Genomic DNA, 15,980 nt, shown 5'->3' on the forward strand with positions numbered 1-15,980 from the left:
ACACCAGTTAGCGACAGCTACTAGGAGATAGCGGCCATCTTGGGCCCCGCTTTGCATGTCAGTGAAATTTATCACTAATGACAGGCAAAGTGGGCGTGCCAAGATGTTAGCGACTGGAAACAGTCGCTAACATCGCTATCTCCTATTACCAACTTTTGGAGATATTCGCGCTAAGCGCAAATATCTCCAAAAGCTAACACCTGCCCCTGAGCAGTTCTTAGCCATGTTATCCAATGGTAGGTGGATAACATGGCTAAGAGCATTAGCTTGGTAATGCATGAATATTGCTGACTTTTCAGCGATATTCATGCATTTCGGCCGATTTTTATCGCTTAGGAGATAAACCTTGATAATAGCAAGGTTCCTAAGCGATAAAAATCGCCGCAACTCGGCGATAAAAATATTGCCGCTAAGCAAATATAGCGATAATTATCGCTAGTTGTTGGTAATATGCCCCTATGTTTGTTGTAAAATCATTGTTGTATAATCATACAGCATAATACACTGTCCAGACATGACATTTACCAGTGTTTAAAACACAGGTTACAGATAGCAACTAAAAATAGACCATGAAGGCAAGTAGAAAGCATACGAAGCCATAAGTCTTTCTGTATGACTTTTAAGTAATTTGCCTGAACTTTGAAGATAAAGGATATTTTTTCCAGTTGCAGCAAATTTGCTATGCTAGTTATCCATGTGTTAATGTGTGGATTCACCATGGATTCCCAGCTCTTTATGGCTCAGGGGTACTATGGTGTATGGTGTAATGTGCTACATTAAAAATCAGAACCGTTGTAGCTGCACATGTCAAAAAAATGATCTTGTGTCATATTTGCTATGAAATGCTGTTCAATGACATGCAAATGCATACAAATTCACTGCCGGTAATCCACGCGGCAGGAAATTAAAATTCACACAGGAGGAGGTGGAGATATTAATCATAGGGGTAACAAGAATGGAGGATTGTTTTTTCATTTCTAAGGTCTCTCAAACCAAGAAGGCTGCATTGTGGACAGGTATCCTTGGCATGATTAATATAGTGGTACCAACAACCAATACAATGGAAGAGGGTCAAAGGGGTGACATGACTACGAACGCAGAACCAAGGAAACATTAGTTCAGAACCATCATTATCCCATGGTGAAAGGGAGTGTACAGGGGACCATACAAAAAGCACACCCAGGGATTGATAGCTTGATGGACTTGAATACCCAGACACCTTTGACCTTTTTTTCTTTTTTGCAGAGTTTTATAAAGCGCGAACTAGACCCGAACCGAATCAGGTATCAGAGCGCTTTACATATTTTCCAGTTACGTTACTTGAGGACACACTTTCATTTTTTTTTTTTAGGCACGGGGAGATTAAGTGATTTGCCCAGAATCACAGGAGGTTTTGGCGTCGTCACCGAGACTCGAACCCAGATCCCCAGGTCCAAGGTCGAGAACCCTAGCCGTTAGGCCAACTCCTCTCCCCGTTGACCTTGTTGACGTCACAGCTCATGATAAGCACAACTTCTAACCAAGAAAGATAGTGCATTCCAATACCGTACCGATAATGCTATGTGTGAATATTATTCATAATAATGTACATGTTTACTTATGCTTAGCATTCTAATCTTTAAACTATCTCCAAGCCCCTCATAGGGACACAAACATCAGGTGAAGATATGCAGCATGAAGTCACAGCAGAGACCTCACAAGAGTGTCCATTCGGATGCGCTCTGCTTCTGCTACAGGGCCTGTTGCCAGAGGAAAGATGGGGTTGCAGACCAAGACCAGACCCCATGGGGGGGGCATGTAAAAGTTTTCCTAGTAGCACTTTAGTGACACAATTTGCAGATCAAAAAGTCAATGTCTCCCATCCTCTCCTACTGGTCCAACCTTTGATTGCCTTCTAGAACAAGCATTTGCAATGCAATAGGTCTCGTAATTTCGAGGTTTTGAGCTATTGGCATTGTAAATGACAATGCCTTTTTTTATGTGTTTAAAAACCTGCAATAATAAAAGACATTTTCATTTACAATGCCAATAGGTCAATGTTTCTGAAATGTTAGACCTACTGCATTGCAAATGCTTGTTGCTTACAAGCCCCCCATGCTGCACTTTCACGTTAATAGAGGCCACGCTCCTTTCTTTAGACCAGCCATGTCTAAGGTCCACCACCGCTATTTAAGTGAAAGCGCGGGTATGCAGTGCTTTTGCCAAAAAAAGCATTTGTTTGTCAAGTTGACAAACAAATGCTTTTTTTTGAAAAAGTGCGCAGGGAAAGTCTGCAATCTGAATGCACTCCATGTTGCAGGAAATCATGTAGTGCCCTCAGTAGGAGAAATGCATAAAAGAAAACAGTGCTTACAGACATACCGTGTAAGAACCGAAGTAAAGGGGCCACACTTGTAACCTCATGGGTGGTTACAAATGAAGACAAGGCAGTACTAAGGAGGGACTAACAGGCTTATAACCGAATCAGAAGACAGCATTTACGAAGGACAATGACACAAGCAAATGACAAATATGGATGGAGAGTGAGCAGGTTTTTAAATCCATACTCCAATACAGCATGCCTCACAGAGCAGCGCAGTGCATGCCCAGGCTCGACCTAAAAACAAGTTTTGGCATTGCCTATAAGTCAGGATTTACTGTACTCCACCATGCACTCTCACAATCATCTCACTTACTTAACTACCACCTGAGCAGTGTCTTTTATCTCTGATGTATCTGGAGTAGGAGCAAAAATGAAGAAAGCATCTGTATTCTGTAGTGTGTTGAAGTGCATAAGAAGAAGAACAAAGCATGTGGGAGGGCACTTTGGGTTAAAGGACAAGTACCAGCAAGTACTTTGTGCACCACACAAACTGCCTTAAACAAGACCCATTTATTCACTCGTATGCTTAGTGGGAGTCGAGCTAGGGTTTAACTGACACCCACCGAGTTAAAGTAAGTAATAGATATGGGAGTTGCATTTTGCACAACGTGAAGGTGACAAATAAAGGGGCAGGTTTACAAGTCCTTTACTATCCTTTTGCGCTGCTGTCGCATCACGTTTGTGACACAGCGACGACATAAACAATGCAGCCAATTTACAACGTGACGCATCTAAGGAGATGTGTCATGTTGTAAAGCCCTGTGTCACATTATACCTGTGTCAGGTATAATGTATGCAGGGTGGGTGTTCCCACGCAGGAAAGCCTCATAAAAGTGACGCAGTGAAATCTACAAGATTTCACCGCTCCACTTCTATGACGCCACTGCTTCAAAACCTTACACCTGCTTGAAGCAAGCATAAGGAGTGACACAGTAGAATAAGTATAAGCCTTAACATGCATTGCTGGAGTTGCATCATGCTTGCAACACGACTCCATCAATATGTGACTTTTGGGCCTACAGATGTGTCAGACTTTCTTATGCATCTGTCAATCCTTGCGCCATGGTACGCCGTTATGTAAATACGCCGTATCCATGGTGGTGCAAGGGTATCGCAGGCTGGCGCAGGGAAACTGGCGCATCTCTACAGAGGCATCAGTTTCCTGTAAATCTGCCCCATAATATTTAGGCACGCCAACAAGACAGTATCCCTGTAATCCAGGATCAATGCCTGAATCTCCAGCCTTCTCTCTTCAACTCAGAGGCAATAACAATTTTTTATTAAGCACATTAAAGCAGGTAACGTGTATCCACGCTCTTGTTGAAATTAGGACAGAAGGTAAAATGTGCTCTGACAGTAGCACAACATTTTTGGGTCATAGTAGAAGGGGCTGAGAGGCACATAGCCAGTAACTTACAAATGGAGTTCCAGATTTAAGGATGATGCACTAGAATGGGCACCTCCATTTTATCGACAATGAACTTCAGAAGATTATTTTTCAACAAACATGCGACTGAAACGACATTCCCGAAGTTTAGGAGGAACTACAGTTACTGGTTCTTTGTTGTATCTGAGTATAGCAGCATCTGAAATTAAATACCAGCAGTGTACTTAAAAGTAAACGTGGTAGTTGTGGCATTTTTATTCTTATGCTGTTTTATTACTTTGTTATTATTATTTTTGTTCATATCTCATAATGTTTCTTTCATACACTCTTTATGTGTATATGAAGGTATTTGATTAATGATAATTTGTTTCAATTTGAAAAAATGCAATAAAGAAGTGAGATACAAAAATAACCAACTGAAAGGGGTCAGATAAATGTTAAAAAACAGCATATAGCTAAATTTGGCACCAGGGCTAGGGGAAAAGCAGTGGTGTGCAGCATTCTTGTAAATACGGTGCATCCCTGTGTTTGGAAACTGCTGGACTGGGGCATTAGCAATTTTGGCTTAATGCTGCGCTCCAGCAGTTTCATTGTAAATATGCCCCATAGTGTTGAACCCTATTTAACCTAGGGCTATGGTATGATAGAATGTTCTTTTCTATTGTAGTTGTAATGAAGTTCAAAATCTAACACTCTTGCATTTGTCAAAGAGTCCACAATGCTAACACCATTCCTATTGCATGTGGCACTAGAAATGAGTGTCCAATGTAAGATCTGACTGGCAGGGTATTGAGGCAGAGTAGAGAGTTTACAATGTAAAACCTCATGACTGTCAAGGTATTGAGGCAGAGAGGTGTTGTGTGGTAGAAACTCGAGGCCTCATTTGTCGTCTCAAGGTCCTTGAGACTACTTTTTTGGATGCACCAGCGGCTCAGTGTGCCTGCCCATATTGACAATGCCACATAAAGTCATCCTGCGTGACTGTTCGTGGCATAGTAAATAGGGGCCTCTTTCTTTCACTACTGTGTGTGAAAGGGGATTTCCATGGGTGTTGCTATGAGTGGTCCCATGCAACATCCATGAAACCTGACACCTTCCCAGATTTACAAAGTGGCGGAAAATTGGGAATGCGTCAGAATTCTCCGCCTCCCCAGGGGTGGCGCAATGAGGATAAATACTTTTGGGCCTCATTTACTATATTTTGATGCATAGCAGTGCAGCAAGTCTTCCTGCTGCACTGTTGTGCATCAGAGTAAAAGGGCATCTTGTAGATACGGCGCATTCCTGTCCTTCTCCCCTGCACCGGTGCACAAACAGTAGCCGTGCGCCATCGCAGACATTCTTGTGTTATATTGCAAGAGTGCCTGTGTTGCGAGGATGATTGTTTTTGTGCAGGAAGAGACATCCTTTTCATCTAATTATCCCAAATCCATTCCCATAATTCTTGTTTTCAGTCCAGGGCAGACCTGGCTTGGTAGTTCAGGCTGGACTGTTCTCATGAGGAGCAAGGTCAAGACTGATTTGCATATGGCTGGGTCTAAACTAGTGTGGCATGGTGAGCAAAAGAACAATGCATTTAACCCAGATGTCTTGTCTGAAGTGAATGTATGATTTAGTCTGCATTTCGTCCATCATCTGTTTGCGTAGCACAAGTCTTTAATCCTTGTGCAACAACAGTTTGAGGGCAAAAGTTGCAGGAGGGATCTGGAGTATAAGCACAAAAGAAGAACTGGAGTAAATTACAGAGAGGGCATGGAGGCATGGAGCAAAAGTCTATGGTCTTTAAATACAAGGGTACTCAGTCCTGCTTACTACTATAGGAGGATTAGTGCGCACTACACTGACATCAAATACTTAGCCTAGTTCTTTCACTTAACTGAAGTCCAAAGAAGACCCCGAGGCTTTGATTCAGGGAGTCTGGGGGCATCCAGAGTAGCTGTGCAGGAGGGAGCTGGAGCCATTGGAACCACCAGTTCACTTGGACTTGAATGAGACTGACTGGAGTGCTTCTCAGCACCAGCAGGATTCTTCAGGTGAGTGGGAAGGGTGAGTCTTGTTAGGCATGGAACGAGGATAAGCCACAATCATGGGTTCAGGTGGGGTTTATATACCCCTTAGAAGACACAACGGATGTAGCTAGATCACCTGTGGCATGTGGGGCACATGGCAGCCTGGAAGGTTCTCAAACCCTTGAAGAAAACACATTAGTACACTCTCTTTCAACCTAGAGAATGGGCAGGTGCAACTTGATAATCAGAACAAATAACAGGAAATAAATGTATTGTTTTCTCTCGAACGTGCATAATGGAAAACAACACCAAGGCCCCAGTAACAGCGGGAGCAAGGCTTGCCATTGGATCACGGGATTCTAGAGGAAGCTTGCAGGGATTCAATGGAAAACCACACCAAGGGCTCGATGTACGACCCGCTTTTTTATGCACAAACGGGTTTGCGAGCCGTTTGAGCAAGTAAAAACATAATGGGCTATGTACAAAGTCTATTTAGCAAGTTGCAATTTATTTGCGACTTTAGAAAACATAAATAGGTGGTGGTCACCGCAATCAAGGCAATTATCATTTACATGTACATCTCGGGTAATCACATAAGAGACAAAACATACTCAGTGCAAGCAGTCAGAATAGTGCATCACTATAACTTTAAGGTACAAGCGGTTCGTCAATTAGAGCAATTTGGGGGGGTTCGCAAATGTTGCCCCTATATTCATTCCAACTGGACCATATTTCTATCCATTTCCGCGGGCAACCACGGGCCACATACACCGTTTTTTCTTGGAGCATACACCAATCAACATCAGTTTTCCAGAGACCCAGTCTAGGAGGCCTGGTTGCCCCCCATTGCCTGGCTATGTTACGTTTGGCAATGGCAAACCCTAGTGTCACCCAAAGCTTCCCTCGGGACGGTAGATCTGTGGGCTCCCAAATGTTAAGGAGGCACCTCTTTGCCTCCACTCGAAGCTCCACCCCCCACACCTCCTGCATACAACGGACCACCCGGGCCCAGTAGGTCCTAATCTGTGGGCATTCCCATAGTATATGGAGGTATGTCCCTACCTCCCCGCACCCCCTCCTACACAATCCATCTTCACTCCGGCCCATACGCTGCAGTCTGGTTTCTGAGAAGTATGCTGTGTGTTTTCGGGGATGTTTGCCTGGAATGAGTGCCTGACCTGTAGATATCTGAAGTATTCTGTGTGGGCCAGGTCATATGTGCGCTGGAGCGAGGCGAAAGACACCACGCCCTCCGGTCCCCACAGGTCTCGTATGTGGGAGATACCTATGAGGTCCCAGTTCCGGAACCCCTTGGTGCGGCTCAACGCTCCCAGCTTCTCTGCGACCCATAGAGGAGCAGCCTTCGTGACGGTGTCTGCCCAGCCCAGCTTTCGCTGCACAATGTGCTACAGTTGTACCGAGTGTTGCATTGGTCCGGTAAGTTGGTACCTGCCGGGACTAGAATATAGCGCCGCCTCAAAGTTTCCCCCCGGTAGGAGCCAGCGATCCATGCCGTACCCTGGGTCATTACCAGCACAGTATATGCCCTGGTTGATGGCTGCGAGATGGGCAGCCCAGTAGTACTTACGGATATCTGGGAGCGCTATGCCTCCGTCAAACCATCCCAGGGTCAATTTTTGGAGGGAAATACGAGGAGTTCCAGACCACAACAGCTCTCTCTGTGTGGTCTCGATGGCATTAAAATATGAGTGCGGGACCAAGTCCGGGTGGTTTTGTAGGGCATACAAGAATCGTGGCAGCGCCATCATTTTGAAAAGCGCCGCTCTTCCAAGGAGTGAAAGCGGGAGCTTCCGCCAGGAGGTCGCGTCCCTCTCAAAACGTTGCAGGGGTGGCAGGAGGTTTTTCTCCTATCTGGTGGTCTTTTCCTTAGAGATAAAGATCCCGAGGTATTGGAACCCCTCAGTGGCCACTGTGATCGGGCAGTTTCACGGAGCGGCTGGGGGGCTGCCCTGTAGGGCGTATAATATGGATTTTCCCCAGTTGATGCTGTATCCTGAATTTCTCCCAAAACTGGCAAAGATATCCATGGCCACTATCAGGGACTTACGAGGCCTCGTTAGATAAAGGAGGATGTCATCCGCATACAGCGAAACCATGTCCTCCCATCCGTCTGTCCAGCGTATCCCCTTCAGGGAGAGGTCCTGTCTAATCCAGGCAGCCAATGGTTCTAGTGAAAGCACAAACAATAGTGATGAGAGGGGACACCCCTGTCGTGTTCCCCTCCCAAGCGCAAACACTTCAGAAGTTTTATTGTTGACAGAGACCTGGGCCAGGGGAGCAGAGTAGAGAAGATGCACCCACCCTATGAAGTTAGGGCCGCAGCCCAGTTTTCCGAGGACTGCCATCATATACAGCCATTCGAGCGTATCGAAGGCCATGGCAGCATCCAGAGACACCACCACCGCATCTTCCTGGAGGGCATGGCATCTCCCCAGCACGCCATGCAGCCTTCGGAGATTGAGCGCTATGTTGCGGTGGGGCATGAAACCAGACTGGTCTGGGTGGAGCAGAGTGGGAAGGACAGGCCTCAGCCTATTTGCGAGCACCTTGGCGAGGATTTTCGGCTCCACATTCAGCAAAGATATGGGCCTGTAAGAGGCACAGGAATCCCTTGGTTTCCCCTCTTCTGTGATAGCCACGATCGTGGCAATGCGCTGGTCTTGTGGTAGAGTGCCCTTCTCCTTGCTCTCCTCGAACATTCTCTTTAAGTACGGGCTCAGGCCGCCAGGTGTCAACTTATACAGCTCTATCGGCAGCCCGAGGGCTTTTCCCGGTTTTAGGTCCCCGATTGCCCGGGTAAGTTTGTCTACAGCTAGTGGTGCCTCTAGCTCTTCTCGCTCCGAGTCCGAGAGGGCGGGTAAACGGATGTCGGTCAGCAAGGAGATCGAGTCTTCTTCGGGCCTGTCTGAACCCCTGCTGTATACTTTTTGGTAGTGTGACGCGATTTCCTTGACTATTTCACAGGGCTCTGTAATGACATCTCCGGACTCAGTTGTGAGTTCTGCCACAACTCTCTGGGCCTGTTGCTTTTTGTCTAGCCAAGCTAGTAATTTGCCCGCTTTGTCCACTTGGTCATATATTCTACCCTCCTTGTCTCTGGTCATGGTCCTGGCTGCGTCCGCAGCCAGGGCTCTATACTCCTTGAGTTCCATCAGGTGCACTGTTTTCGGTTCACCCCCTGTTTGGGCTGCCGTCTCCAGCACAAGAAGGTCCGCTTCCACTTTAGTCATTTGTTTGTTACGTTCCTTTCGTCGGCCGGCAATGGCGGACAGGGTCTCCCCTCTTAACACAGTCTTAAAGGCCACCCACAACACCGATGAGGAGGCTACCGTACCATCATTGTCCTCAAAATAACGGTCAATCGAGAGGGCGAGCTTTTTCCTTATTTCCTCGCAGCGCAGGTACCAGGCGTTTATTGGCGCGACACAGCCCCCTTGCTTGTCCCCGAATGTGAGGTGAGCCATCAACGGTGAGTGGTCCGATATGCCCCTTGTGAGGTGTGTAATTTCACGAATCGTTGTGTCGCGCTGTAGAGGCGCTAATATGTAGTCAATGAGAGAGAACGATCTATGTGGGCCAGAGAAGAGAGTGTACTGAGTGTCCCTCGGGTGCCGGAGGCGCCACAGGTTGGTAAGACCAAATGTCTCAAGAAAATCTGATAACCACCTGTGCCCCTTTGGTATGTCCCTGGGTGGGTTCCGGTCAAGGGTCCCTGACACTACAGCGTTAAAGTCACCTTCTACTAGGAGGCTACCCTCTGGTAGGGAAAGGAGTAACCTGCCCAGGTCCTGGAACGATTGGGTTTGAAGACCAGGTGGAATGTAAGTCGCAACTAGATTAATTCTACGACCCTCCCATCTGCCTGAGATAGCCACATAGCGCCCCAAGTGGTCAGAGTCCATGTGGTCTATTACTAGGGGAAGGTTGCGGCGAAGCAAGATGCCCACCCCTCTGGATCCCGAGGTGAAGCCCGCATGTGCCGCTAAGGTATATCCCCACCTATTCATCGCGTGACAAGTGTTGCCCAGAAGATGCGTCTCCTGCAGGAGTACAACATCAGGAAGGTGCCTCTTAACGAATTGTAATACTATGGTTCTCTTCAGCTTATCCCCCAGCCCGTTGACATTCCAGCTCATTATCTTCAAACTCTTATCCCACTTCATAGCAGTGCACGTTTCCTACCAATACTCCCTCCTCATGATTCCCAACCATGTGTACATGTACATACCTATAGTTCTGAAGCCACGCCCTGTGTGAAATGATACAACTCTCAGTAACCACATTACAGTCCTTGTGTGACCTTACCAAATTTCGTTGTGCGTCCCCAACTGTCCCTCCCCTCCCCCAACTCATCCCCCCTGCACCCCCCAGGCCCAGGCTTTGAACTACCCACATCCCCAATTAGCAGAGTGCCTTTTGCCCGCTCCCCACCCCGGAATAGGAAGAAACTACAACTAAGTAACCTGTCTTCCCTTCCTCGTGGCCCTGTTGTCAGGAGCGTGCACTGGCCCCGGCCCTTCCCGCCACCCCGCCACCCGAGCCCCCCCCCCACCAAACATAACAGTTAAACAATGCTCCAGCACATCCCGCACTCAACTGGCAGTAAAGTAAGTCCGATACTAGTCTGTAGCGCCCTCCCGCAGTCCAAGCGCCCGCCCCTGCGTGGTCCTCCGGGGCCACCAATGGTAAGGTACGGATGGGGGGGGAAGAAAAAAGGGGGGAGAGGGGGAAAGAGAAAGGAGGTAGCGGGGGTGGGGTGATTTCAGCAATAATAGTCAACATGTTGGCTCCCCTTCGTTTCCGGCCACATAGTTTTGCCCCCCCCACCCCCCCCCAGTGAAAGCCCGCGGGCTAATCGCAGACCCCCCTGACAGCCGCACTCAACACAGTACTTTACGGTTCATGTCGGCATAGTTCTGCAGAGCCTTCATTCTCCTTGACCAGCCGCACCGCGGAGGGTTTTCCCATCTGGGGCTCGCAGACCGGGATCTCCAGGAGCGCTGACTCTGGCCGTCCAGTTCTGATCTCCCTGCGGCTGAGCCCGGAGATCCGGCCCCCGTGTCTCTCCAGCCCCGAGCCCCAGCTCCATCACCAGTGGTTGACGCCTCCCTGTCGAGCCAGTCCTGCACCTCCGATGGAGAAGTAAAGAACAGGGACTTGCCCCCGGTTATAACCTTGAGCTTGGCAGGAAAGAATATCATGTACTTGAGGCCTCTTTCTCTCAGCGACGCCTTTACACCCACAAAGGACCGTCTCTCACGCTGCACCTGAAGAGTGAAGTCCGGGAAAAACCAGATGGTGACATTCTCGTATTGCAGGTCCCCAGTCTGCCTGGCTGCCTGTAAGATGGCGTCTCTATCCCTGTAGTGTAGGATTTTTGCAATGATTGTCCTTGGCGGTGCCCCTGGTTTCGGTTTTGGGATGGGCGCCCGGTGCGCTCGTTCTACAGTGAATATGTTGGACAGACGTTTGGGCTTGAGATGATGAAGGATCAGGTCCTTAACGAAGAGTTCCACGCTGGGCCCCTCTCGGTCCTCCGGGACCCCTACCAGGCGGATGTTGCTCCTACGGTCCCTCCCTTCCTGATCCTCCAACCGGAGGGCCAACTGACGGTGTTGGTGTACAAGCTCATTCACTCGCTGCTCCACCTTCTTGGTGGACGACTGCAGCTCCACAATACCCGCCTCATTAGCCTTGGTTTTCTCCGACGTTTTATTCAGATCCGTACGTAGGAGATTGACTTCTATGGAGATTTTGTCCATTTTCGTTTCCAGGGTAGCCCCCAGCGTTTGAATGGCCGCCATGATGCTGGATAGCGATGGTTCCTTCTGGCTGGACGGTTCCTCCGTTGGCCCTTCCGTCTGTGGCGCGTCCTTATGCACCGTGTATTTATCGAGTTTGTTGGTCTGGGTGACCGTACCCTGCTTGGGCCTCATTGTTGCGTGCTCTCGGATTCGCTGCCCAGTCAGCTGTGTGTCCAGTTTAGCTCAGGAGTCTAATTCTGTGAGCGGTCGATGGTGCGGATCCAGAAAGTGTCCACAACCCAGGTCTCTCAAAAGGAAGGGGGGGCCGGGGGGGGAAGAAAATCCCACCGCTGGTTCATCGTGTGTTCTCGGGCCGACCGCTTCCTTTAGTCACTGGGCCTTCAACAGCCCGCAGCAGCCGCCGCCTTCTGGTGCCGCTTCCCTGGCGCGTGTTCGCCCCCTTCTGCGGACTATTTTGAAGCAGCGGCCCGGCCCGGCCCCCTCTGGTAGTCCTCACGGGGTGCCACGAGCCCCCCCTGAAAAAGGCCCAACCGAGCTCCTCACCCGCCCGTCACCTCTCCGCTCCCAGCCAGTCCGTACCTTGTTGAATAAGTACTTGAGGCAGGCCCTCCGGAAATATTCGGGCAATGTTCTTGGTCAGCCAGGTGTCCCCTCTTCGCTGGTTGTCCGCTCGGGGTGCCCCCTCCGGTATGCTTTGGCCGCGAGTCGCCGTTTTAGGCCGCAGTTGCTCCTCTCACTGGGCCCCCGCGCCCGGTCACAGCGGCGCAGGGACTGCTTCTTAGGGTCACCCCGACGCTCCCAGAGGGAGTCAGGAACCAGGATGGTGTCTCCCCGTGCCTCCGGGGCCGCCCGATTATCGCCGCCCACTTCTGGGTCACTCGAGGCTCCCTTAGGCATGTGCGCTCACCGTCGGGCCCCCGTGTCCTATCCGAGATGCGGTGGGGCAGTTGTGTATCCTCCAGTCGGCGCCGCACCTTTGGGAGTTCGCCGATTTGCACGCCTCGCCCCAACCAGGCCTCAAGGCCGGGGACTCGCCTACGTTGGAGGCCGACCACGGCGCACCCTCGCTCCAGGCCAGCCCCCGGTTGCCGGAATTCAGGGCCGTAGCTCGGCAGCGGAACAGGGCAGCGGGTCCAGGCTCAGACTGCCGAGTGCAGCCTCGGGAGATCGATTCAGCGCCACAGTTTAGCTGCGAGATTCACCGGATGTGCTACGGATTTTTGATGGTGGAGGACTCGGTGGAACGGAGCCCTCGGGTTAGGCGGCCATCTTAGCCGGCGCCTAGCCACGCCCCGGAGGTGGCTTTGTTAACTTTGATCTCCACCACTTTAGATAGGAGGATCCCTAAAATATACTTGATTATCCCCATTTTCAAATTATTAGCCTCTGAACAAGAGCAAGGAAAGCCTATTAGTGTTAATTTTAATAACAACTTAATAAGCATTTTATTGTAATTTGAGGGTGGTGTCCAATTTCTAGAAGCCCTGTATGTGGAGTGCCTTGATATGATACTGAGGACTATGTTGATGTTTTTAATTCTATTCTGAGTAGGCACTGCCTTTTTCTTGCAATTGAACTCATCTCTGTTCCTGCACAAGGACACACTACTTGCACTGGTAGAGGCCCAGGCAGTCTCATTGATTTTATTGCTTTTTCAATAATAAGTAATTGCACGAGGTATCACAATCCCTTGGCAATCTGTTTTGACCTGGGTAGTGAGAAGCTGTAGGGTTTACTTACTACCATGCCAATAGTAGTAAACAGAAACACGGGCATTCTTCGCAAGTGGGTCACAGTGAACTCAGGACACCTGCTAGTAGACCTTGTAGTGAGAAATAGGGATCAGATGGCAGTCTCCATTGCAAGCAAACTGGACCCCAAGCGTATGCTGTGGCATTTATTGGGATTTGTCATACCATTACTAAGCTTTTAACATCTGTTAAGAAGGTCAGGAGGTCAGACCCAATTTGTGGTTTTACAGAGTGTGCTCCAAGGCGGCTCACAGAGACTATCTCTGCCCTTCCACAGGTTACTAGGGAGAGGGAGGTGGTGAGATTCTGCAGACGCAATTATAAGCAAGCAATTTTGAATGAGTAGGCAGCAATAAGGCAGAACCTGGGAGAATTTGCATGAAGCTAGTTTAAAGAACAATGTCTGCCTCTTCTGGAAAACAGTTAATGCACCCTATATTGGAGACAAACATAACACCCCTTATGATTTTTTTATTTCATCAGATAAATGTGTTGGACCCTCATCCAGAGTATACGATAGCCACATTGAATCAGATAGGCATTCTGATACTGAAGTGACCAACCTCATAGGGGGCTGTTTGGATCTACCACCTATTACTTTGAAAAAGGTTAGATCCGCTTTGAACGAAGTGCCAAAAACAAGGCCTGATGCCCCGATGGAGTTCCAATTGGCCTTTTTATTGATAATATTGACTTGCCGCTGGATTCAAGCTAGCCTTGCTGATGATGGCTGATTAGCCTGAAACCGGTACCAGGATGCTTGTTTCCGGTTCAGGGAAGACATGGCTTGGCAGTTCAGACTGGACTGTTCCCATGAGGCACAGGGTCAGACTGATTTGCATATGGCCATGTCTGAACTGGGGTGGCGGAGTGAGCTAAAGAATGATGATGGATTAAACCCAGATCAGTTGACTGGGGGTTAGTGCTTGCAATGTTCAACACTCCGTCCATCATCCCCTTTGATTTTGATAAGTTATAATTTAACAATGTTTAAAATTTAATTAACACTAAATAACATATAAGTGTGGAAAAACTGTGATGCAGCAGCTATGATACCTGACTTCGAACAACAGCGTTCACAGTTCGATTCTCGGCTCCAGCGACACGATAGCCCGTCACTGTGGGCAACACCTTGCTTAATATTTCTGATGCCCCCTAGCGCCGGGACACCTCTCTGGAGGTAGCTGTACACTTTACAAATGCTGGCATTTTTTTAATTTTTAACTATAGTGATGAGAAATATTAGCACATACTTTTTTTTTCTTCTATTCTGAACAACATCTTTTTTATTTCTTCTATTTAGAATTATGGCAATTATAGATGTTTTTAGTCACAAGAAAGGAAATGACAACAGTTTTTAAGCTCTCCAACGTATGTACATATTAAGGAAGTTATACTTGTGAGGATCGAAATCGAAACCTTTACCGCTTTAATTTTGTAACTTTTCCCAACACGTGTACAAATGAAACAGTGAAAACGGGAGCACATATCAACAGTAAAATGTGACATCTAAATGGGCAGAGCCGCATCTTCCTTCCATAGACTACTCAATACCCAAAAATGATATAAACCACACCCGAGGCTCGATTAGTTTTGTTTTTGCGAGTTATTTACGCATCTCCTTTCTGTGAATGAGGTTCCCTTCTCTAGCGTCAGATTCTTCTTTTGTGACAACACAACATATTACGGAGTTGTAAGTTGTTTGATGATGGCATAGTAGATATTTATAATACGTAGCTATGTGTGAAAAAGAGTTATTGGTTGTTTTTGCCATTTATATGTAACATCAGCAGCTTGTATTGTCTAACAGACAGAATAGAGGGAACACTGTTCCTTTTCTGGCTCCTTTGAGCTCATATAGTGTGACTTTGTATATTATAATATTGACACTATCGTATTCAACAATGGGGAGGTACATTTGGGGTTGATTGTCCCAGGTGTGGAGAATATGATGTCGACAGCATTCATATGTTTGCATCTTGTTCTTGTTTGACACCCTGTTTAAATAAGATTGAACAAAATCTGGCGCAAATGCTAGAGCAAAGGGTTCCCTTGACACCACAGGCTATAATGCTAGGTGTAGTAGATCAGAATCTGTCTGAACCTGAACGTAAATTCCTTTTTATAACTATGGCAATTCTGCGACTCTCAATAGCTACTATATGGTTGGACTCTATCCCCCCGAATGCACATGAATGGTTGGCCAAACTGGTCAATGTTAGCAAGTGGGAAATGCTGGTATATATGAAAAGGTGCCCTAGGGCTCGGAGGGAGGGAGAACGCATTTGGGAACCTTTGACTAAATGGATGTCTGTTGAGAATTGATGGTTAAGGCTTTCTCCTCTATGCAATTTGGGTAGTTTTAGTCTCTAGATATACTTCTATGTCTTCATGGGGTCTCTTTCCTCTTTCGCCTTCTTCTTTCTTTCTCTCTGTGGCCTTCCCTCTTTTGGGTGGTGGGTGGGGGTGAAAACAATAAAAAAGGGGATGTTTGACATGGTAAAAATGTATACTAATTGGAATTTTTTAATGTACTAATTATCATGTCTTATGTCTAATACAAAATATGTAAAAAAATAAATAATAATATTGACACTATACTAGACCTCAGAGGTGTTGGTGACCCATCGGCGCGAAGACTAAAGATTTATATGTAACGTCACCAGCTTCTGCTTCTTACTCTAT

Source organism: Lissotriton helveticus, chromosome 1_1 (genome assembly GCF_964261635.1).
Source record: "Lissotriton helveticus chromosome 1_1, aLisHel1.1, whole genome shotgun sequence".
Classification (NCBI taxonomy): Eukaryota; Metazoa; Chordata; class Amphibia; order Caudata; family Salamandridae; genus Lissotriton; species Lissotriton helveticus.